At 41.7% G+C, this 24687-nt stretch overlaps 1 long non-coding RNA gene across 1 annotated transcript in view; it reads left to right on the forward strand.

Annotated features, from left to right (window-relative positions):
- Positions 1 to 5783: 5783 nt before the first annotated feature.
- LOC140454970 (uncharacterized) overlaps positions 5784 to 24687 on the forward strand; it is a 138741-nt gene continuing 119837 nt past the window's right edge. The window contains exon 1 of the long non-coding RNA XR_011952751.1: positions 5784 to 5981. This is a non-coding gene — a long non-coding RNA (uncharacterized lncRNA). The remainder of the gene's footprint in view (positions 5982 to 24687) is intronic.

Raw genomic sequence — 24687 nt, forward strand, 5'->3', positions numbered from 1 at the left:
TCTACATCCCCTGATTCTAGGTCCTCCCGCGCAAGGGACTGAATATCATCCCTTACCAACATGGCCACCCCACCCACTCTGCCTGTCAGTCTGTCCTTACGATAGCATGTATGATGTGCTTTGATGGGATGAATGTAGATTTCTCCAGCTTCCTCATTTCCCCTTCCCCCACCTTATCTCAGTCCCAACCCCCGGATTCAACACCGCCTTCCTGACCTGCAATCTTCTTCCCGACCTCTCTGCCCCCACCCCCTCTCCGGCCTATCACCCTCACACTCACCTCCTTCCACCTATCGTATTCCCAGCGTCCCTCCCCCAGATTCCACCCCCCCCCCCCCACCTTTTATCTCAGCCCACTTGGCACACCAGCTCATTCCTGAAGAAGGGCTTATGCCTGAAACGTCGATTCTCCTATTCCTCGGATGTTGCCTGGCCTGCTGTATTTTTCCAGCACCACACTTTTCAACTCTTAATACACATAGAGGTCAAGAATTCCAGACACAGACAAAACAATTGAGTGGAGACCGCAACCAGATCAGTCATAATCCTAAAGAATGGTGGAGGAGCCTCAAGGGACCAAATGATCTACTCCAGCTTTTGATGTGCCATCTTTCTCTGACTTCCATGTAAAAAAATCTAGTTTATGCTCTTTCATAGCATACTATATTGCTACTTAAGAGCTTTCTGTGAGTAATTACAATAACTTTGTTCAGGTTACTGGTTAATTTATTTGATGACACCATTACATTACTAGATTTGAGTCCAAGTAACAGTAAACAGATAATTGTGTGACTTACACCCATTTGAAGTACCAAATCCTGTAATGTTAGGATAATAATTACAGACTTGAACTAGATTTTTCAACAGGCTAAATATTTCCTATTCATCCCATTAAGTGTGCCAGTGAATGTATGAGTATGGTGACCGTGTACAATAAATCATTTTCAGTCTCCATGTCCAGTGAATTCTTAATTATGTATAATGCTGTTTTCAAAGAAGTTCTCATTACAACGCATTTGGTATAATTCTATATAAAAATAGGACAGAAGTTTCAATTGTTTGTTTCTGATAATTACAGAATGGGTGGGTTCAAGAAGTCAAAAAATGTAAAATATCTATCATACTGGATTTCAATCCATTTATTGAAACATGAACTTTGGACCTTTTTTAATAGCAGTCATGTTAAACTGAGGTTGTGATGGCATATTTTAGACTCCATACAATATGGCAGTGTGCACACTATACAAGTAGTCAGGGATTTATCCACTATAAAATGAGTATCCAGGGATGTAAAAAGCTCCATTGTAAGATTTGCGAGAGAATCATCAAGCTTATTTTATGAGTCATTTCTGATTATGATTTTCATTTTGTTGCTTTGCTCTTTTTATTCAACTTTTTTATATGAGGCTAGCAACTCTTTAAACCTGTGTCACTTAAAGCCACCCTGCACCCATTAAAACTGGGTGAATTCTGACTGCAGTGGGTATGAAAGGCCATCGTGGGAGAGTGCCTGACCTACAGGAGGTGTAAACGTAGCACAATATGGCATGAACCAAGGTCCCCAATTTTCTGATGTGCTTCTTAGAGCCCTGTAGGATGTGGGGGGGGGGGGGGGGGGGGAATAGGAATAAAAATGTATTTTATCCATAAGGAATCAAGATGCTATCCAGAGAAGAATTTAGAAGGAAATGGGAGTGCAAGAATATGGATGCAGTGCTTCAAGAAATTTAAGAACTGTACAGACATTCCAGATCAAAGACTTCAGCTTCAAATGATATATCCGACCACATTTTGGATGAAACTTCTTTAATCAAAAAGGGAGGGAGAAAAAAAAGCAGATAAGTATAACCCAGGTAACTTAAAAATGTTACAGCAGGGCATTTACAAAAAGTACGAAGTCCTGGAGGTTGGCTAACGTGGTGCCACTGTTTAAGAAGGGTGGTAAGGACAAGCCAGGGAACTATCGACCAGTGAGCTTGATGTCGGTGGTGGGCAAGTTGTTGGAGGGAATCCTGAGGGACAGGATGTACATGTATTTGGAAAGGCAAGGACTGATTAGGAATAGTCAACACGGCTTTGTGCGTGGGAAATCATGTCTCACAAACTTGATTGAGTTTTTTGAGGAAGTAACAAAGGGAATTGATGAGGACAGCGGTACATGTGATCTATATGGACTTCAGTAAGGCGTTCAACAAGGTTCTCCATGGGAGACTGATTAGCAAGGTTAGATCTCATGGAATACAGGGAATACTAGCCATTTAGATACAGAACTGGCTCAGAGGTACACCATAAAGACTCATAGTCTACCTCTCTCACTTGCTGTGGCCCTCCCCAACCTCACACATCACAACCTACTCACACGTTCAGGCCACCTCACCAGCTTCTCCTGATGGCACCAACATTAACAGCTGCGATAGCAGCTCTCATCTCTCTCAACGGTGATATCATGATAATATCATTAAAGTTGTAATCCTGCACACCAGGTTAATATTCATAGGTTTGAATCCCAAAATGACAAATGGTGATATTGAAATTCAGTAAAAATCTGGAATGAAAGCTAGCCACATGGTGACACTGTAAGTATTGTATTGATGATTCTAAAACCCCATCTGGTTCACTACTGTCCTTTGACTTGATGTTTGGAGGAGTATACCAACTGATATTCCCGCTAATTTCCTCTTTTCCTGTTGAATGCAGATCTCCGAGATCGATGCACAACAGCAGCTTCAGGAGACAGAAGTCAGTGCTTCAATGATTGGTCACTGTGAGCAGAACCTCCTGATGGTGGCTGTACATCTCAGAGGAGATATTGGCACCATCTTGGGACCCTGCTCCTTCTGGCATGGAAGAGGCTGGCTGCCTCCATGGACAGGTTGGGTGGCTGCCATGGAGAGCCAGGTCCAGCACTCTCAGTAAAACAAAGCAGGTGCTGGAAATCACAAATAAAGACAGAATTATAATTAAAGTTAAGTTTTATTGTCACCTGTACTCAAGTACAAATTTACAGGAGTACAGTGAAGAGTGTACAATGTTGCCATGCACTTGTATCTAGTTACAAACCTTAAGTATGAACAAAAGGAGAGAAATAAAGAAAAAAAGCTAAAAGTTCTACATTACAGTTCTTCAAAGTACAAATTAGGAAAATAAAGACATAAAGTTAAAAGATAGGCATTACAGTTCTTCTATAGCCTGCTGTTGCTCCACGCTGGAAGCTTTCTACATGATGTCTCTCTCTCCCCATTCTGGGCCTACCCAACTGGGCATGCAAGCCACTAAACAGTAAGAAATAAAAGTGACAGAGAAACAGAATCAAAGGCTCATAATGATAACACCATTTTTCTCTCTCCGCGGATGTTGTGAGACCTGTTGAGATCCTCTTGCACTATGAGGATATACATCTCCATCTCGACACTTATTGATGCTCAGTATCAACTGCGAAGTGACATGGGGACAAGGGACCTGAACCTCACACCAGGTGCTCCTTCCACACAAGGAGACAGAGTAGTGTTTGTAGGCACTCAGCTGAAGGAAGAGCCACATACAACTTTCCCAGAAGTTTTCACTCAGGGCACTCCAGAGGTAGTCATGCCTTCCACTTTCATCCTGCCTGCCATCCCAACCCTGTGGGTGTCCAAGCTGAGGAGGATGAACCGCCTCTGGGCAGCACACACTCAGCATGTCTGAGCCCTACCCTCACAAAGGTCCTTGGAGGTCAACCGACTGAAAATTCCAAGGCCATCAGACTCCACAATAGGACACGCTCCACCTACCACAATGGTGTAGCCTGGGACTGCATCAGATGTAGCAGAAAAGAGAAAAAGATCCTCTGAGGGTGCATAAGTGGCAGGGGTGAAAACCCCTGTGAGGTGAACAACTCTGGTATTATTTACAAGCTATGGAACCTTGGACGGTGATTGCTATTTTGGCAACTCACAGGAGTATTTCCTGACTGCAATAGATTTCTTGCGCATCACAGTCCTTAGTGGGTTTGAACCATAATGTTGCATGATGTGGACAAGGATGCTTGGGACCAGGAATTTGAGGCCACATAGTAGCCCAATACATAAGATTCACAAACAACATTTTGTGATCACAGGCTTTCATCCTTACTGTATAATGTCTATTTAACGCTACTGCCCTTTGAAGGACCTCACATTGCACAGAAATTGAGCCCTTTTTGTCAAAGAATGAAACGCTGAATCTGCCTACTCCTGGTGTGAAGGCAGACATTTTTAATGTCATTGTGTACATGCTATTTGGATAAAGATTGAAAGAAACAGGGGCTGAACTTCACAAAGTGGGTCACAGACTCAAGGTCTCAGTCTAATTGCCTTCCTTGAGAAGGTGAGGATTGCAGATGCTGGAGATCAGAGTCGAGAGTGTGGTGCTGGAAAAGCACAGCAAGTCAGGCAACATCTAAGGACCAGGAGAAGGGTTTCTGAAGGGCTTATGCCCAATAGTCATACCTGATGAAGGGCTTATGCCTGAAATGTTGATTCTCCTGCTCCTTGGATGCTGCCTGACCTGCTGTGCTTTTCCAGCACCACACTCTCGATGAATTGCCTTCCTTGACAATCCATAGGCTTTAGTCTGAAAGTGGCAGAAGATCCCTATAAATAACCTTGATGGGATTGGGAAGAGGGCTGTTCTTCCTATTGCTGGATCCATATCCCATTTTGTGAGATTAAGCAAGGGTGTTACCAATGATAACAAGGTTTCATTAACATACATCTGCTACATACTCCTAAAACCTGTGCAAAGATTCACACCAAAGGATGCTGGATATGGATTATACTGAAAATATGCTCAAATATGAAATCACAATGTGTCTGCAATGGAGCACAATTTTGGAACCTTTATGTTTTGGCACATCAATCTTTTTGGAACATTCGTAGTGCTGGGGTGGTAGGTGTTTCAAAGCATATTCCATTTTATTCTTGTTTTTTTAGAGAAGACAGCTAGGATGCTTGGGTGCGTGAGGCTTATCGAGGGATGGACAGGATCTGACCATTTCCAATCTGTCCTGTTCCACCCAATATATTTAGGCAGATGTGCACTTAGCTGATAATCACTCTGGAGAACTAATTCAGTGTATTCTAGCCAGAAGAGTTCAGATGAAGGGACATCAGCAAATAAGATTTGCCATATCGTATACCTGGCACGCCCACATTATTTAGCATCATGATTTTGACAGCCATTGACTAAGGAATTGGACTGTGTGCTCCTCTGATAATTGACCACGGGCTAATTTTCATTCCCTCACATTTATTATGTTTCACTAGACCTTGCCAGCCATTTTTATTGCTCAAGCAGCCTCGACAAAAGGCTTTCTTTAAATTTTATTAAAATAGCAATCTTTAGTCAAGTTGTTGTATTTTAGTCCTTAGTTAAATGCCTATGTCCTGTCCATTCCTCTCCACCATCCAGTGAGGTCTCATTTTTTTGTTTAAATGAGTTAAATGTTCAAGTTGAGTTAAGTTGAATTTGTCAAATCAGTCAATCTAATCATTAAATGTCTGCTGATAAAGCCTTACAAATATCAGTTGAAGCTTCAACTGGAAACTAACTGCCCAGAATAAAAAGACATTGACAGAAAAAAATTTCTGGCTGTAACAGGCTGCTCCTTTTTTGAGGTATTTTAGGTGTTGGAGGCGATTTCCTTGAATTCCAGGAGCAGCAATTACTGTTTTATATGCTGTTGTAATTGCTTTGTAACTTCGGAAAATAAAGTCAAACCAACAGCACTTTTAGAAGGGTAAAAGACAGACAAAGGCAGCAAGCACATGGTCTGTAAGGGAGAGAGAGAAAGAAACCCACACTGCGAACTGACACTGCAGTGAATCTATGCAGTTACTGCCTTTGCTGTTTGAATTCATGTACCGCTGGACATTGGAGTGTATTGAGGAAAACTTAAACAGTGCAATTCACAACTGATCTTGGAGAAACCTCTTTGGGAGAGGTCACAACACAGAAGCAGATAAGTAAGTAGTTTTAAGCATAGACTTGCTGTAAGTCTACAATAAAGAGTAGACTGGGTTCTTTCTTGATGATACATTTTTACTGGGATCTGTCTCTTCATTAAATTTTAAAAATATACGCCATAAGTATTAAGTTAGCCTGGAGCAGTGTTTTGTAGAACAAAAGACGGTGCTATTTTCTGGGTCTGTAGATTAGAAGGAGCAAAATGGCCTTTAGCAGAGTGACATGTTCTTCTTGTCGGACATAGGAGTTTCAGGAGAGTTTAAGGTTACTGAGGATTATATTTGCAGCAAATGGCATTGGTTGTGAATTCTGTCAGATCGAATGAATGGAGCAACAGTTAAAGGCAATGAGGAATTTACAAGAGCAAGGGGGTGTGATGGATGGCAGTTACAGGAAGGGAGAAAAGCCACAGATACAGTCACATCGGTGAGTTAACTCCAAGAAAGGTAGGAGAGGTAGGCAGGTAGTGCAGCAGTCTTCTGTGGCTATCCTCATTTCAAACAAGTATGCTGTTTTGGAAAATGCAGGGAGTGATGGACTTTCAGGGGGATGTAGCACGAACAGCCAAGTTTCTGGTATTAAGTCTGGCTCTAATGTAATGAGGGGTACATTGGGTTCCAAGCAATTGGTTGTGTATGGGGATTCTCTAGTCAGGGGAACAGGCAAACATTTCTACAGCCAGCAGTGAAAAATCAGAATGGTGTGTTGCCTCCCTGGTGCCAGGATCAAGGATGTCTCAGAGATATTGCAGAATGTTTTTAAAGGGGAGAGGGTCCAGCAGGAGTTCATTGTACACATTGGTACCAACGACATAGGAAGGGAAAAAAGGATGAGATTCTGAAGGGAAAGTATAGAAAGTTAGGCAGGAATTTAAAAAGGATGTCGTCGAGGGTAGTAGTATCTCGATTACTTCTGATGCTACGACCTAGTGAGGGTCGGAATAGGAGGATATAGCAGATTAATGTGTGGCTGAAGAGCTGGTGTATGGAGAAGGATTCACATTTTCTGGATCATTGAATCTCTTCTGGGATAGAAGTGACCTATACGAGAAGGATGGATTGCACTTAAGTTGGAAGGGGACTAATATACTGGCAGGGAGATTTGCTAGAGCTGCTCAGGAGGATTTAATTTGGTGGCGTTTGTGGGGTGTGGGGGTGGGGGTGGGCGTGGTGGGGGGGGGGTGGGAGGGAGGGGGGGCATAGGACCCAGGGAGACACTGGGGAAAGAGATCAATCTGAGACTGTAACTGTTGAGAAAAGAAGCAACTCAAACAGTCAGGGCAGGCAGGGACAAAGCAGAGAACAAGGTAGGACTGATAAATTAAACTGCATTTATTTCAATGCAAGAGGCCGATCAGGGAAGGCAGCTGAACTCAGGGCATGTTTAGGAACATGGGACTGGGATATCATAGCAATTATAGAAATGTAGCTCAGAGATGGACAGCTTAATGTTCCAGGATACAAATGCTATAGGAAGGATAGAAAGGGAGGCAAGAGAGGAAGGGGAGTGGTGTTTTTGATAAGGGATACTGTTATAGCTGTACATAGGGAGGATATTCCTGGAAATACATCCAGGCAAGTTATTTGGTTGCAACTGAGAAATAAAAAAAGGCATGAACACCTTATTGGGATTGTATTATAGACCCCCTAATAGTCAGCGGGAATTTGTAAGCAGATTTCAGTTATCTGTTAAAATTATGGGGTAATTACGGTAGGGGATTTTAACTTTCCAAACGTAGACTGGGACTGCCATAGTGTTAAGGGTTTAGGTGGAGAGGAATTTGTTAAGAATGTATAAGAAAATTTTCTGAGTCAGTATGTGGATGTGCCTACTCTTGGGAAATAAGGTAGGGCAGGTGACTGAGGTGTCATTGGGTGAGCACTTTAGGGTCAGCGACCATAATTCAATTAGTTTTAAAATAGTGATGGAAGAGGATAGACCAGATATAACAGTTGGAGTTCTAAATTGGAGGCGAGCTAATTTTGATGGTATTAGGTAAGAACTTCCAAAAGCCAATTGGGTGCGAATGTTCGCAGGTAAAGGGACGGCTGGAAAATGGGAAGCCTTCAGAAATGAGATAATGAGAGTCCAGAGACAGTATATTCCTGTTACGATGAAAGGAAAGGCTGGTAGGTGTAGAGAATCCTGGATGACTAGAGAAATTGCGATTTTCGATCAGTAAAAGAAGGAAGCATATGTCAGGTATAAACAAGAGAGATCAAGTAGATCCTTTGAAGAGTATAAAGGCAGTGGGAGTATATTTAAGAGAGAAATCATGAGGGCAAAAAGGGGACATGAGATAGCTTTGGCAAATAGGGTTCAGGAGAATTCAAAGGGTATTACAAATACATTAAGGACAAAACAGTAACTAGAGAGCGAATAGGGCATCTGATTTCGAAGCTCCTTGGATGCTGCCTGAACTGCTGTGCTCTTCCAGCACCACTAATCCAGAATCTGGTTTCCAGCATCTGCAGTCATTGTTTTTACCCCTCAAAGATCAGCAAGGCAGCCATTGTGTGGAGTTGTATTAGACAGGGGAGATACTAAATGAGTATTTTGCATCAGTGTTAACTGTGGAGAATGACATGGAAGATATAGAATGTAGGGAAATAGATGGTGATATCTTTAAAATTGTCCATATTACAGAGGAAGAAGTGCTGAATGTCTTGAAACGCATAAAAGTTGATAAACTCCTAGGACTTGATGATGTGCACCATAGACCTCTGTGGGAAGCTAGGGAGGTGGTTGCTGGGCCCCTTTTTTGTATTTGTATCATCAATAGTCAAAGGTAAGGTGCCAGAAGACTGTAGGATGGCTAATGTGGTGCCACTGCTTAAGAAAGGTGGTAAGGACAAGCCAGGGAACTATAGACCAGTGAGCCTGACATCAGTTGTGGGCAAGTTGTTGGCGGGAATCATGAGGAACAGGATTTACATGTATTTGGAAAGGTAAGGACTGATTAGGGATAGTCAACATTGCTTTGCGCTTGGGAAATAATGTCTCACAAACTTGATTGAGTTTTTTGGAAGGGTAGCGGGGGGATTGATGAGGGCAAAGCAGTGGACGTGATCTATATGGACTTCAGTAAGATTTTTGACAAGGATTTCCATGGGAGACTGGTTAGCAAGGTAGATCTCATGGAATACAGGGAGAACTAGCCATTTGGAAAAGGAACTGGCTCGAAGGTAGGAGACTGAGGATATTGGTGTAGGGTTGTTTTTCAAAATGGAGGCCTGTGACCAGTGAAGTGCCACACAGATTGATGCTGTGTCCACTACTTTTTGTCATTTATATAAATGATTTGAATATGAACATAGGAGGTTATGAGTTAGTGAGTTTGCAGATGACACCAAAATTTGAGGTGTAATGGACAGCAAAGAAAGTTACCTCAGTTTACAATAGGATCTTGATCAGATGGACAATTGGGCTGAGGAGTTGCACATGGAATTTAATTCAGATAAATGCCAGGTGCTGCATTTGGGGAAAGCAAATCTCAGCAGGACTTATACACTTAATGATAAGGTCCTAGGGAGTGTTGCTGAACAAAGAGACCTTGGAGTGCAGGTTCATAGCTACTTGAAAGTAGAGTTGCAGGTAGATAGGATAGTGAAGGTGGCATTTGGTATGCTTTCCTTTTTGTTCAGAGCATTGAGCATAGGAATTAGGAGGTTAATGTGCAGCTGTATAGGACATTGGTTAGGCCACTTTTGGAATATTGCATGCAATTCTAGTCTCCTTCCATCAGAAGTATGTTGTGAAACTTAAAAGGGTTCAGAAAAGATTTACAAGAATGTTGCCATGGTTGGAGGATTTGAGCTATAAGGAGAGGTTGAATAGGCTGGGGCTGTTTTGCCTGGAGTGTCGGAGGCTGAGGGGTGAACTCATAGAATTTTAACAAATCAAGTGGGGCATGGGGATAGGGTAAATGGACAAGGTGTTTTCCCTGGCATGGGGGAGTCCTGAATTAGAGGACATAGGTTTAGTGTGAGAGGGGAAAGATATAAAAGAGACCCATAGGGCAATATTTTCACACAGAGGATGCAATGAGCTGCCAGAGGAAGTGGTAGAGGCTAGTACAATTGCAACATTTAAAAGGCACCTGGATGGGTATATGAATAGGAAGGGTTTGGAGGGATATGGGCCTAGTGCTGGCAAATGGGACTAGATTAGGTTGGAATATCTGATTGACATGGACAAGTTGGACCGAAGGGTATGTTTCTGAGCTGTACATCTCTATGACTCTATCTAAACATTTTTGGGCGTTAAGCAGGTGAATTAATTTTGACTAAAAATGCCAATATTTAGCATGCACATTGTGCTAATGAAATAGCAGCTCAATACTCCAATTTGGTCACTTCTGAGCTCTTTAGCACCAAAAGAACAGTGAAAACTTTGGTCTCAAATTTTATTGATGGGATTCAATCCATCTGTTGCAATCTGCTAGCTTTTCTGTCTCTGAAGATAGCTTCAGTATATAAGGATCAAATGAAATGAAGTTAGAAATCAAGCTAAAATTTAAATTGCAAGGATCATTATAGAATTCCTACAATGTCAGAAGAGGCTGTTCAGTCCATCAAGTCCACGTTGACCCTCCAAAGACCATCCCACCCATGCTCCCACCCTGTCCCCATATTTACCATGGCTAATTCCCCTAACCTGCACATCCTTAGACTGTGGGAGGAAACCGGAGCACCCAGATGAAACCCACATAGGGATGGGAATTTGGCACCTTACAACAAATAAATATTCTGCGTCCACCTACATCAGATTAACGTCAGAAATTCATAGATTCACAGGAATCTATGACAAACACTGGCCTTGCCAGTTACTCTCCCATCTTAATATGGATTAAAAATAAATCTGTCCTCTATTCCTGAAGAACCACTATGATTCACAATATAAAATGGTAACATCCTGAAATTAGGCAGTAAGTATTTCTTGTGGGAACATCCTTTTGTAAAGATCTCACAATAGTACATAGGATATGAGTATACAATGTTCTGGCACAGCAGGCTGTGGACCAATGAATCTACCAGACTACGTGAGAAGTGCACTACATCACAATAAGACATAATTAGTAAACAGGAAGCAAAGTGACAGGTCTGAATAGCTGGACATTTGTGCCAGATTTTTGTTATGTACAAACCTTGCTGCCTTATTCACAAAACAAATAAAATACTTCTCCAGAGAAAAACTTGAAGAAACCAAGAATTTACCTCAATCCTCTATGATAGTTTTCAGCATTTTGTTACATACATTTTTGAATGACAAATCAAACACTATTCAAAATGAAGAAGTGTCATTTCTTTTTATTACAATGAGCCTTTTGAATTGTTAAAGACATTTTCATAAACGTTAAGAATAATTGCATGTTTCAAAAAGCTTAAGGGTTACAATTTGTCTTTTTTTGAAATAGATGCTCCTTCAAATTGATGCATTCTGTGAATCAGCCTAAGGTTCCTGGTATATTCAGAGAGGGATTTGTCAGCAGGGTGTGAACATCAATTCCTCTTGGGATACATTGCTGACCATATTTTATTGCTCCAATTCCTGGGGTCAGGGCATTTATCTATGTGTATCCATGTCATTGACAGAAAGCCTGAGGCTTTTTCCTATTGTGAAAGGAGGATGGGCCAGTGACAGTAGTTTTCACTATGACATTTTAATTGGCACAATTTAAAAAAACATGCTAATAGGTGTAAAGACTTCCCACATCAGCCCCAGAAAAATATTATCCGTCTGGCAGGACATGATTGCGAGGTAAAAACAATGACTGCAGATGCTGGAAACCAGATTCTGGATTAGTGGTGCTGGAAGAGTACAGCAGTTCCGGCAGCATACAAGTAGCTTCGAAATCGACGTTTCGGGCCCCTTATCATATTTCACACTGCATCACACTTCAGGATTTAACTGAGCATTAGCATGTGACCATTTGGAGTACGTATAGGTCTCAATGGCTTATTGATAATGTCACTGGCTTAGTAACCCAGATACTTAAATAAATGGTTTGGTGACATGTGTTTGAACCCCACCATGGAAAATGATAAAAAATGTTCATTCAGTTTAAATTTGGAATTAAAAAGGCAGTTTAATGGTAACTGTGAACCATTATTGAAGTTGTTGCACAAAGCTACCCGGTTTATAATGTCCTTTAGGGAAGGCTATCTCTCAAACATACCTGACCTGGGCTACATGTAACACCATTACATGCCACAACCTCACAAAACCTTGGCTCACAGTGCACTTTGGACATCTCTGCAGGTAATAATGTTCCCATGAGTGTGTGCAACTCTGACCTTTGTCCTGCATGTAGTTGACATAGTTTCACATTTGCATACTGGTCATTCACCATATTCATCCTTGCTTGTTTGTCAAGAAGTGCATCCTGCATCTAAGAATGATGGGATAGGTACTGACTTGGAGCATCACTCTCAGTGGCCTTCTGAAGATTTCTGCTGACAAGGGTAACCCCCATATCCCAAGGTGCTGCTGTAAGGTAGAATATGGCAGCACTGAAATCTTGTTTTATTGTTTTACACTTCAGGATGAGAGATTTACCAATGTAAACCATCTGCTCGATTGGACAATCTTATCTGGGATCATGTGATGAGAACCCCATGTAGCACACCCATCTCTGAAACATCTGCCCCTTTCTTCAGATTTCTTCAGATGTGCCAAACAGAATCAGTATTGCACTAAATGTGTCTACTATGGTTGCACTTGAAGTGTTCTTTCAAATATGGATAATTTGGGTGAAATAATTGATGACTAGGATGAAGTTATCTCGATTCAAGACAAATAGATCTGTGCCAATTTTGGATTGAATGATACCAGAATCTTGTGTGACTGTGAGGAATTGGTGGCTTTGTGATGCCTTGCATGTTTTCATTAACATTTCAATGTCAATGTAATTCCTGGTCAATAGAACATTTGATATTCAAATCATTTTGTCTATTCTATGCCCATACATCCTTATGTAGCTGTGACAATACATTTAGCAGAGAGCTTTGGTCACAAGCACTTGTTTACCTTTGAAACAAATTCCTCTCAAGATACTGAGTCATCTCTAAGGCCAAAACTATCTGAGAGTGTCTGCATCTTATTTATCGTGGAGAAAGTGAGGACTGCAGATGCTGGAGATCAGAGACAAGACTGTAGTGCTGGAAAAGCACAGCAGGTCAGGCAGCAACCGAGGAGCAGGAGAAGCGATGTTTTGGGCATAAGCCCTTCATCAGGAAATCATATTTATCATGTCAGTCCATCCTTCAATAACAAATTTCTACATTACCTTCAGTTGTGGGTCATTTGCTGATTCCATTTGAGGCTGGTCATATTTATGCTGACCAAAATGCAATAGATAATTTTGAGGGCATCTTTCATCTCGATGTCAATGCTGTCAATTTACATATCCAATAGAAGGTTTGCATTCTTGTTTGGGTTTGGCAAAATACTCCAGGAATCTGAGGCTGTAGCTAAAGTTGAAGTCTTGTTCCTGTACTTTTACCAGAAGCCATTGTTCCTAGGTGGTGCACTTGTGATCAATTTCAACAATGAACTGCTTATAGGTTTTTTTTAAAAATTCATTCAGAGCATGAGGGCTTCACTGCCTGTGCCAGCATTTATTATCAATTCCGAATTACCCGTCAGAAAGTTATGAGTTGCATTCTTGAATCTCTGCTTTGTATCTGGTACAAAAACATTCACAATACTGTTAGGGAGAGAGTTCCAGAATTTTGACCCAGCAACAGTGAGGGAACAGTTTTCTGTTGACAGCACTTGTTTGGACAACTCAACGATATGTTGATACCATACAAATATTATGCCTTACTTTAGAATCTCTCAATGATTACATTTTGCAAGAAAAGTTCACAATGCATGATATCAAGAAGTTACAGAAATCAAGCCATCTCTATAGCTTTTGTGTGATAGTTACTAATTTTGAAGTTTTGGCTTTACCTCATTCATGATAAGTTCATTAACCTAACATATGAAGCCCAAAACTTTGATCTTTTACACATTAACTTATGCCATTTCATACTATTGATAACACACCTTTCATGTGAGCTCCTGCCGTCACCTAATGAAAGTTCCAATCATACTTTTCTTTCGGTTCGTATTTTCATTGACAATGCATGTGCAAAGAGGCACATTCTCCTGTAATTCTGGTCAGAGATTGCTAAAAAAAAGATCTTGATCAACAAAGAAACCAAAAGCTAGTCTCTGGAAGCAATATTTTCTAAATTGTCATGATTTGGAGATGCCAGTGTTGGACTGGGGTGTCCGAAGTTAAAAATCACACAACACCAGGTTATAGTCTAACAGGTTTAATTGGAAGCACTAGCTTTCGGAATGCCGCTCCTTCATTAGGTGGTTGTGCACCTGATGAAGGAGCAGTGCTGCAAAAGCTAGTGTTTCCAATTAAACGCATTGGACTATAACCTGGTGTTGTGTGATTTTTAACTTTCTAAATTGTGTCATTGTCCACAGTTTCTCTAAGCAAGCAAACAGGTGCAGCAGTCAGTGAAGAAAGCAAATGATATGTTGGCCATTATAGAGAAAGGATTTGAGCACAGGAGCAAGAATGTCTTGCTGCAATTGTACAGGGTTTTGGTGAGACCACACCTGGAGTATTGTGTGCAGTTTTGGACTCTTTAAACTAGGAAGCATGTTCTGGTTATGGAAGAAGTGGAAAAAGGGTTTACCCAGACTGATTTCAGCAATGCCACAACTCGCACGTGAAGAGATACTGGAAGGGTTATGACTGTATTCACCGGAGTTTGAAAGAATATGGGGGGATTCTCATAGAAACACATAAAATTGTAACAGGACTAAATGGGGTAAATGCAGGAAGGATGCTCCTGATGATTGGTGAGTCCAGAACCAGAGATCACAGTTGAAGGAAGCATTGTAGGCCATTTAGGACTGAGACCAGGAGATGTTTCTTTACCCAGAGAATAGTGAGCCTGTAGAATTCTCTGGCACAGAAATTGGTTGAAGCCAAACCATTGAATTTTTTTCAAGAAGGCATTAGATATATTTCTTAGGGTGAAAGAGAGCAAAGGGTATGAGGAGATAGCAAGAACAGGGTACTGAGTCAGATAATCAACCATGGTCATATTGAATAGTGGAGCAGGCTCAGAGGACTGAATGGCCTTCTCTGACTCCTATTTTCTATGTGTTTTGTTTCAAAATCAATGTTTGATATGGTTACAACTGGTTATAGGTAAAGAGTCAGTGTTATGATATGCATTAATTACAGAACGTAGAACAGTTCTTCTTAGAAAAAAACTTAAGATAACAAGACACTAGGGTAGTGGGAGTGTAAATGTATAATCAAAATAAAGGACTGTGGGTTAATGCTCTAAAGCTGTTGAATTCAATGTTGAACATCCAAGAATACAAGGACTGCTGTAAAAAGCCTAAGTGAAAGTTTAGGCTTCTCTGCAACATTGTAGCAGACCTAGTTTAGAAATGCTCAGATGAACACAAAATGGTGTATTAAAATAGCAAGCAAATGAATGATCAGGGTCATTCTTATGGAGAGAGTAGAGGTGTTCCACAAAACAATCACCCCATCGTCATTCCAGTGCAGAGGAGATCACACTATGAGCAGTGAGTACAGGAAACTACATTGACAGAGTACAAGTCACTGCTGCACATGGAAGGTGTGTTTGGGTCCTGAGGCAGTGAGGAGGGAGGAAGTAGAAAGACACGTGTTACAGCTTCTGCGATAACATGTGAAGGTGCTATGGGAGGGTGAAGAGGTGTTAAGCATAACGGAAGAGTAGACCAGGGTGCAACGGAGGGAATAATCCCTGTGGAACACTGACGAGGGGTGAGGAAGACGTGTTTAATTGTAGCATCCCAATGGATGTACTGGAGTGTCATGGAATAATCATTTAAATGTTGGCTGGTGGGTGGAAGGTGAAGACAAGGGGAACCCTACAGGAAAGGCAGGGAAAGAGCTGCGGAAACTGAAATTTTACTGCAACGTAACAGGGAAACTGTCAGATGTTTGGCTGGCGATGTTTGCTTTTGTCTTCTTAGGGATTGAGTCTAACAATAGACTAATTAAAATGTTGACGAGTGCGTGAATTACAGCCTTCATCTTCTATTTTTAATAATTCTTATTGTTACTAGTAAGGTCATGGGTTGGTAGGACTTATCAGCATTAGTGTTTATTAATATTAGCAAGACATATTAATAGCAATCCGTTTTATTAGTTTTGGGAAGTTTTCTTAAAAGCAGCAATGTTAAGAACAAAATTAGGAAATCTCAGAGGTGCTTCAACCTCAAGATTGTATGCACATCCTGTGCTATGTGGGAATTCCAGGATTTTCCCATATCCTGGACAACCATTTGTGCAGGAAATCTTGTCAGCTGCAGCAGTGTAAGCTCTGGGCTTCAGAACTTGAGCAGCAGCTGGTGTCACTGCAGAACAGCCAGGAGGCTGAGAGTTACCTGGACAGCATGTTAATAGAATTGGCCAGCTTCCAGCTTACGATTAGGAAAGGAGAGAGGAAATGAGTGACCATTAGGAAGTCAAACCCTCCAACAAACATCCAGGAATACAGGGAGTGCATTCAGCCAAATGACCAGATCTGAATACTGCTTAGAGAGTGATGGTTCATCTGGAGTCTGCAGCTAGAGCCAAGTTCAAGTGGCTCAGCTTACAAGAGTGTACAAGGAAGACTGGAAAAGCAGTAGCGATAGGTGATTCAATAATTGAAGGAATGGATATTGATTCTGTTGTTGCAAAATTGAATCTAGGATGCAGAGTTGCGTCCCTGGGCAAGGGTTGTTCTGACCAACTGAGAAGGAGTAAAACGATTCCCCTCTTATCAACCTTTCCAGTTGGTGACAACAAGGGTTTTACATGCTTTTCAGCACTGTCTATCTACCTTTCTCCAGTTAAGAAGTAGTTAACTATTTTTTTTCTTACCTGCGATTTTCTTACCTGCTAACACTGAGGAAATAATAAAGATGTATGTTTAAACATACAATATTTGTGCAGTCGTTGTTACTGACACGTATAGTTAAAGGGAGGTGGTGTCTAGTACAAAAGGGAAGATAAAAGAACATAATGTTTAGAGTCTTCAGGGTGCAACGAAGTTAATGGTTTTAACCTGAGGTCACCATTGAATTGTCAGCAATGGCAAATGTTGAATATATTCTTAAAGTTCTTGGCTTACTGATGTACCTTTCCAGTCAGTTTTGTCACTAAGGTTTTCTTCCTGACAGGCAGAAAGAAATAAAAGGAAAGAGTGAATATTGAAGGCATTGGATTGGTTGCTGATTGAGAGGATTGCTGTGTTTTAAAAGATGTTGAATTTGCTGAATGTTATCACAGCTGCATCAATCCAGGAATATGAAACACATTCTCTTAACCTCCCGACTTGTGCCTTGTAGATAGTTGACCAGCTTTTGGGAGTTAAGGGATGAGTTAATTGCCATAGAATTCATATTCTATAACCTGCTCTTGTAGCCACGGTATTTATCTGGTTAGAACAGTTCAGTTCCTGGTCAATAGTCATCTCAGAATGCTGATAATGGGGGATTCTATGATGTAACACCATTGCATATCTAACAATGAAGGTGATATTTTCTCTTGTGGTGATGGTGATTGCCCGGTTCTTCTGTGGTGCAGCCTCTTATCAACTCAAACCTGATTGTTGTCCAGCTGGCTGCATCTTGACGTGATTGCTTCACCATCTGCTGAATGTTGAGCAATATTCCCTTTCATCTTTTTCGGAACATGGAACTCCAAAATCAGAAGTAAATGTGACAGCATGCCAGTCAGGAACTTGGGAGTGTCTGCATGGGCTTGCATCTGAGAGGAGGTGGTGATAATAAATTTTGCTGAACATTATTCAATCATCAGTGAAAATCCCCATCTTTAACCTTATGATGGAGAGATGTATATTGATGAAGTAGTGAAAGGTAATTAGGCTGAGGTTAATGTCCGGAGGAACTCCTGCAGAGATGTTTAGTGCTGAGATGATTAACCTCCCACAACCATCTTCCATTGTGCAGTTCTGAGGAAGAACTGTACCAGATGTTAAACTTCCTTACAGGATAATGATAGGTTTCCCTTGTTCTTATTTTCCACCCACCAGCCTACATTCAATGGATCGTCTGATGACACTCCAGCACATTCAGCAGATGCTATAATTTAACACATCTTTCTTCACCCCCATCTTGCTTGTCATCATTCCACAGGGACAGTTCCCTCAATCGTCAACTCCTCTATTATGATCAATACTTCTTCATCCTCCCATGGCAACTTCACATGCTATTACAGAGGCAGAACACATGTCCTTCTAACTCCTTCCTCCTCATTGTGCCAGGACTCGAACACACGTTCCACATGAAGCAGCGACTTATAGAATCATAAAGATGTACAGCACAGAAACACACCCTTCGGTCCAATTTGCCGACCAGATAGCCCAACATGATCTAGTCCCATTTGCCAGCACTTGGCCCAATCATATTCATATACTTATCCAAATGCCTTTTAAATGTTACAGCTGTGTCAGCCTCCACCACTCCCTCTGGCAGCTCATTCCATACACGCACCACCCTCTGTGTGAAAAGGTTGCCCCTTAGGTCTCTTTTATATCTTTCCCTTCTCACGCTAAACCTATGGCCTCTAGTTCTGGACTCCCTCACTCCAGGGAAAAGACCTGGTCTATTTATCTTATCCACACCCTCAATATTTTATAAACCTCTCTAAGGTCATTCCTCAGCCTCTGACGCTCCAGGGAAAACAGCCCCAGGCTTTTGAGCCTCTCTCTATAATTTAAATCCTCCAATCATTGCAACATTCTTGGAAATTGTTTCTGAACCCTTTCAAGTTTCACAACATTCCTCCGATACGAAGGAGACCAGAATTGCATGCAATATTCCAGAAGTGGCCTAATCAACATCCTATACAGTCGCAACATGACCTCCCAACTCCTATATTCAATGCACTGACCGATAAAGGCAAGCATACCCAACGCCTTCTTCACTATCTTACCCATCTGTGAATCCACTTTCACAGAGCTATGAACCTGCACTTCAAGGTCTCTTTGTTTAGCAACACTCCCTAGGACCTTACCATTAATTGTATAAGTCCTGCTAAGATTTGCTTTCCCAAAATGCAGTGCCTTGCATTTATCTAAGTTAAACTCCATCTGCCACTTCTCAGCCCATTGGCCCATCTGATCAAGATCCTGTTGTAATCTGAGGTAACCTTCTTTGCTGTCCAATACACCTCCAATTTTGGTGTCATCTGCAAACTTACTAACTATACCTCTTATGCTCACATCCAAATCATTTATAAAAATGACAAAAAAACAGTGGACCTAGCACCAATCCTTGTGGTCACAGGCCTCCAGTCTGAAAGCAACCCTGCACCACAACCCTCTGTCTTCTACCTTTGAGCTAGTTCTGTATCCAAATGGCTAGTTCTCTCTGTATTCCAGGAGATCTAGCCTTGCTAATCAGTCTCCCATGGGGAACCTTGTCGAAACTTGAAGTCCATATAGATCATGTCTACCACTCTGCCCTCATCAATCCTCTTTGTTACTTCTTCAAAAAGCTCAATCAAGTTTGTGAGACATGATTTCCCACGCACAAAGCCATGTTGACTCTCCCTAATCAGTCCTTGCCTTTCCAAATACATGTACATCCTGTTCCTCAGGATTCCCTCCAACAACTTGCCCAGTACTGATGTCAGGCTCACTGTTCTATAGTTCCCAGGCTTATCTTTACCACTCATCTTTATTAGTTTTAAAATAGTGACAGAAAAGGCTAGACTGAATTTAAAACGTTTAAGTTCTAAATTGGCGGAAGGCTAATTTTGACAGTATTAGGCAAGAACTTTCAAAAGCTGATTGGGGGGGCAGATGTTCACTGGTAAAGGGACGGCTGGAAAATGGGAAGCCTTCAGAAATGAGATAATTGGAGTCCAGAGATAGTATATCCCTGTCAGGGTGAAAAGAAAGGCTGGTAGGTGTATGGAATGCTGGATGACTACAGAAATTGAGGGTTTGGTTAAGGAAAAGAAGGAAGCATATGTCAGGTATAGTCAAGATAGATCAAATGAATCCTTAGAAGAGTATAAAGGTAGTAGGCGTATACTTAAGAAGGAAATCAGGAGGGCATAAAGGTACATGAAATAGCTTTGGCAAAGAGAGTTAAGGAGAATCCAAAATGATTTTATAAATACATTAAGGACAAAAGGGTAACTGAGGAGAGAATAGGGCCCCTCAAAGATCAGCGTGGCAGCCTTCGTGTGGAGCCGCTGGAGATGGGGGAGATACTAAATGAATATTTTGCATCAGTGTTTACTGTGGAAAAGGATATGGAAGGTATAGAATGTAGGGAAATAGATGGTGGAATTTATTGACAAGGTATCTAATATAGCTTACAAAATAAACATACTTGTCTATTTTTTGCAGTTTCAAATTTTTTTAACATGTTTAACTGCTTGTTTTGACCTCTGAGACCATTACGAATGACTGATTGAATTCCAAATGCCATTATCTCAGTGATGTGAACAATTCAATTGAGAGTTTAAAGAGACTTCGTTGAATTCATTCATTGGATGTGGACCTTGTTAGGGGAGCCAACATTTATTGTCCATCCCTACTTGCCTAGAGTCCAGTTAAGAGTCAACAAATGCAGCTAGCCTGGAGACCAATGGAGGCCAGACAGGGTAAGGACAGTAGATTTCCCGCCCTAAAGGGCATTAGTGAACCAGATGAGGTTTTATGACAATCAAGACTGTTTGCATGTTTTGATTCAATTTATTATTGTCACATGTACCTAGGTACAGTGAAAAAGATTGTTTTGTGTGCAGTACAAGTACTTCATACCATACAAACATCATAGAGTGACAAAACAGAACGAGGATTAGAAAGTTACATTTGCAAAATGGTGCACAAAAGTGAGATCAACATTACATTTGAAATTTGAAAGGTCCATTCAGAAGTCTCATAACAGTGGGGAAGAAGCCATTCTTGAACCTGTCAGTCCATGTTTAAGCTGTTGTATATTCTGCCTGATGGAAGAGGTTGACAACGATTATAACCAGGGTGGGAGGGGTCTTTGATGATGTTCGCTGCCTTTCCGAGGCAACGAGAAGTGTACATGGAGTCAATGGATGGAAGGTTGGCTTGCATGATGGCCTGGGCTGTGTTCACAACTCTCTGTAATTTCTTACAGTTCTGAGCAGAGCAGTTGCCATACCAAGCCATGATGTATTCAGATAGAATGCTTTCTATGTGCGTTTATAAAAGTAGGTGAGACTGCTTATGGACATACTGAATTTCTCTAGCCTCCTGAGGGAAAAGACGCATTGTTGTGTCTTCTTAAGTATTGCATCATGCTGTGTTCAGGACAGATTGATGGTGATCGTCATCCTCGGAACTTGATGCTCTCGACCATCTCCACACAGTGCTATTGATGTATTTAGGGACATGCCCTCCTCCTTGCTTCCTGAAGTTGATGATTAGCTGTTTAGTTTTGCTGACATTGAGGGAGAGATTGTTATTTTCATGTCATATCACCAAGCACACTTTCTCTTTCCTGTTTTCTGTCTTGACAATGGTCTACAATGGTGATGTCATCAGCAAACTGGTAGATAGAGTTCAGATGAAATTTGGTTACACAGTCATAAACGTACAAGGAATACAGTAAGGGACTGAGTATACAGCCTTGCGGGGTATCATTGTTGAGGATTGTCGTGGAGGAGGTGCTGTTGTCCAACCTCACTGATTGCGGTCTGTGGGACAGGAAGTCAAGGATCCAATTGTAGAGGGCAGAGATGGACCTAGGTTTCAGAGTTTGGTTGGAATTATAATCTTGAAGGCAGAGCTGTAATCAATAAGTAACAGTTTGATGTAGGCATCCTTATTATCTATACATTCCAGAGATGACTGTAGGGCTAGCAAGATGGTTTCTGCTGTGGACCTGTTGTGCCTGTACACAAATTGCAAGCAATCAAGGCCAGCTGGGAGGCTAGAGTTGATGAAAGTTATGATCAACCTCTTGAAGCACTTCATAATTAGGGAGGTCAGGGCCACTGGGCACTAGTCAGTGGTACATGGTTACCGTTACATCAGCTTTAATTTCAAATGCCAGAATTTGCTTTTGTTGAATTCAGATTTCACCATCTGCTATGATGAAATTCAAACCCTTGTCCTCAGATCATGAGCGATGGTTTAAATTATAGTCTAGTAACATTACCAGTATACAACCATCATTAATTAAAGCATTACCTGCCATTGGGGTGGTGACTGAATCGAGGTTTATTTTTATCAGTTGAAGAAAAACAACAGTGCTGACAGGTAGCTCTGCTAGCTTTTAACTCTCTTAAAGGGACAGTACCCCTTACACCTTCATTACAGGATAAATAGAGAAAGTCTTTTCCCTGGAGTGGGGGAATCCAGAAATAAAGGGCATAGGTTTAGGATGACAGGGGAAAGATATGAAAGGGACCGAACTTTCTCATACAGGGGGTGGTGCGTGTATGGAATGAGCTGCCAGCAGAAGTGGTGGATGCTGGTATTACTACAACATTTAAAAGGCATCTGGATGAGTATGTGAATATGAAGGATTTAGAGGGACATGGGCCAATGCTAGCAAATGGGACTAGCTTAGGTTAGGATACTTGGTTGGCATGGACGATTTGGAGTGAAGGGTCTGTTTCCGTGCTGTACATCTCTATGTCTCTAACTGTTTTTTCAATGGTTGTTTAAATGAATCTTTGTGTTCTGTGTGAAGTGCGTTTGGGTGCAAACTCCATTGGATAACTTTTGCTCAATGGGTTGTTGGGTGAGAGGTTGTGAGGAAAGGGGGCATATGTAGGTCACAGAGGGAGCTTGGGAAATATGAGAAGCTGTGGAGGAGCATGAAGAATATAAGAGACCATGGGGAATCAGAGAAGTGGGTTTGTCTGTGGAATGGAGGGGATTGTCATGTGGAGTGGTTGAAGTAGTAGGGGGGCTAGTGTTTGATTACTGGAGTGAGATGTGATGACTGAAAGGATTGATATTCTACCATTTGGCCAATGACCTAATGAAAGGAAATGGATATTCTAGACTTCTGGCCTTGCCATTTGTCCACTTTCATTGCCACTCTTAATCTGCCTATGAAAGTGCCAGACCCAACTCTTTCCAGCCCTCACCTCCCTGGAATAAGAATGTGATGGCCTTTTTAAAGGAGATGCAAACTGGGAAATTATCTTTCAACCTTTCCACCTCTGCCAGCTTTCACTATTCAAGATTTTTAAGCCAATAAATAGATTGAAATCAAATAATATGTTTGAAGTTGGCATAAACTTCAGAATCAAGAGATTCAGCTCAAACTGAGGGAAGTCATCTGTGCGCAGAGCCTTAATTTAATTAAAACTTGAAAATACTAGAAATATTTAGCCGGTCTGGCAGCATCTGTGGAGAGAGAGAAACAGAGTTAATATTTCAGGTTGGTATCTGCAGAGGCTGGATCATTAAATATACTCAAGGCTGTGTTTGACAGATTTTTAATCATTAAGGGAATCAGAGGTTATGGGAAAACTCTCTGGCTTTGAGGGATTGTAAGATCAGCCATGAACTCACTAAATTGTGGAGCAGACTCACTGGGCTGAATGACCTACTTCTGCATCAAAAGATGTGGTGCTGGGAAAGTACCGCTGGTCAGGCAGCATCCGAGGAGCAGTAGAGTCAATATTTCGAGCATCAGGATTGTGGTGTGGGGGGATGGGGTGGGGCAAGGGTAGGAGGGAACTACATTGCTCTCAATGTGGTCTCCTTTACATTGGGGAGACAGGATGCCAATTGCGGAACGTTTCAGAGAGCATCTCTGGGACACACGCACTAAACAACCCCACCACTCTGTGGCTGAATACTTCAACTCCCCCTCCCACTCCGCCAAGGACATGCAAGTCCTGAGCCTCCTCCACCACCAAATCCTAGCCACCCGACGACTGGAGGAAGACCATCTCGTTTTCTGCCTTGGAACCCTCCAACCATATGGAATCAATGTCAATTTCACTAGATTCCACACCTTTCCTCCTCCCATCTTATCCCAGATTCAATTCTCCAACTCGACACTACCCTCTCACACTGTTCTATCTGTCCATCTTCCTTCCCACCTCTCCACTTCACCGTCCTCTCCAACCTATCGCCTTCACCTCCCACCTTCATCTAACTATCGCATACCCAGCTACCTCGCCCCCAGCCCCACTCCCTCCCATTTATCTCTCATCGTTCTTGCCCCCTCCCCACATTCCTGATGATGGCTTATGCTCCAAACATTGACTCTCCTGCTCCTCGAATAAAGCCTTACCGACTGTGATTTTTCCAGCACCACACGTTTTGACTCTGATCTCCGGCATCTGCAATCCCCACTTTCTGACTGATTTCTGATCTTACCTCTTACAGTCTTATTCACAGTTAGACAGTTGCCACAAAATCAAACAGGAATTCAGAAGAAACGTCTTTACCTAAAGAAAATATGCAATTTACTTGCACAGAAAAATCATGAGCTGGCTGGATAGAGTGAAGCTGTTCCTTCTTGTAAAAGGTACAGGAACATGAGGACTTGGCTTTAAAGTGACTTCAAAGGAAGCATAAAGGAAGTGAGAAAATTCCTTTTCAATCATTGAGTAATTAGAGTCTGGAATGTATTGCCTGGAAACGTGGTGGAGCCGGACTCAAT

The sequence above is a fragment of the Chiloscyllium punctatum genome, chromosome 3 (genome assembly GCF_047496795.1).
Source record: "Chiloscyllium punctatum isolate Juve2018m chromosome 3, sChiPun1.3, whole genome shotgun sequence".
Classification (NCBI taxonomy): domain Eukaryota; kingdom Metazoa; phylum Chordata; class Chondrichthyes; order Orectolobiformes; family Hemiscylliidae; genus Chiloscyllium; species Chiloscyllium punctatum.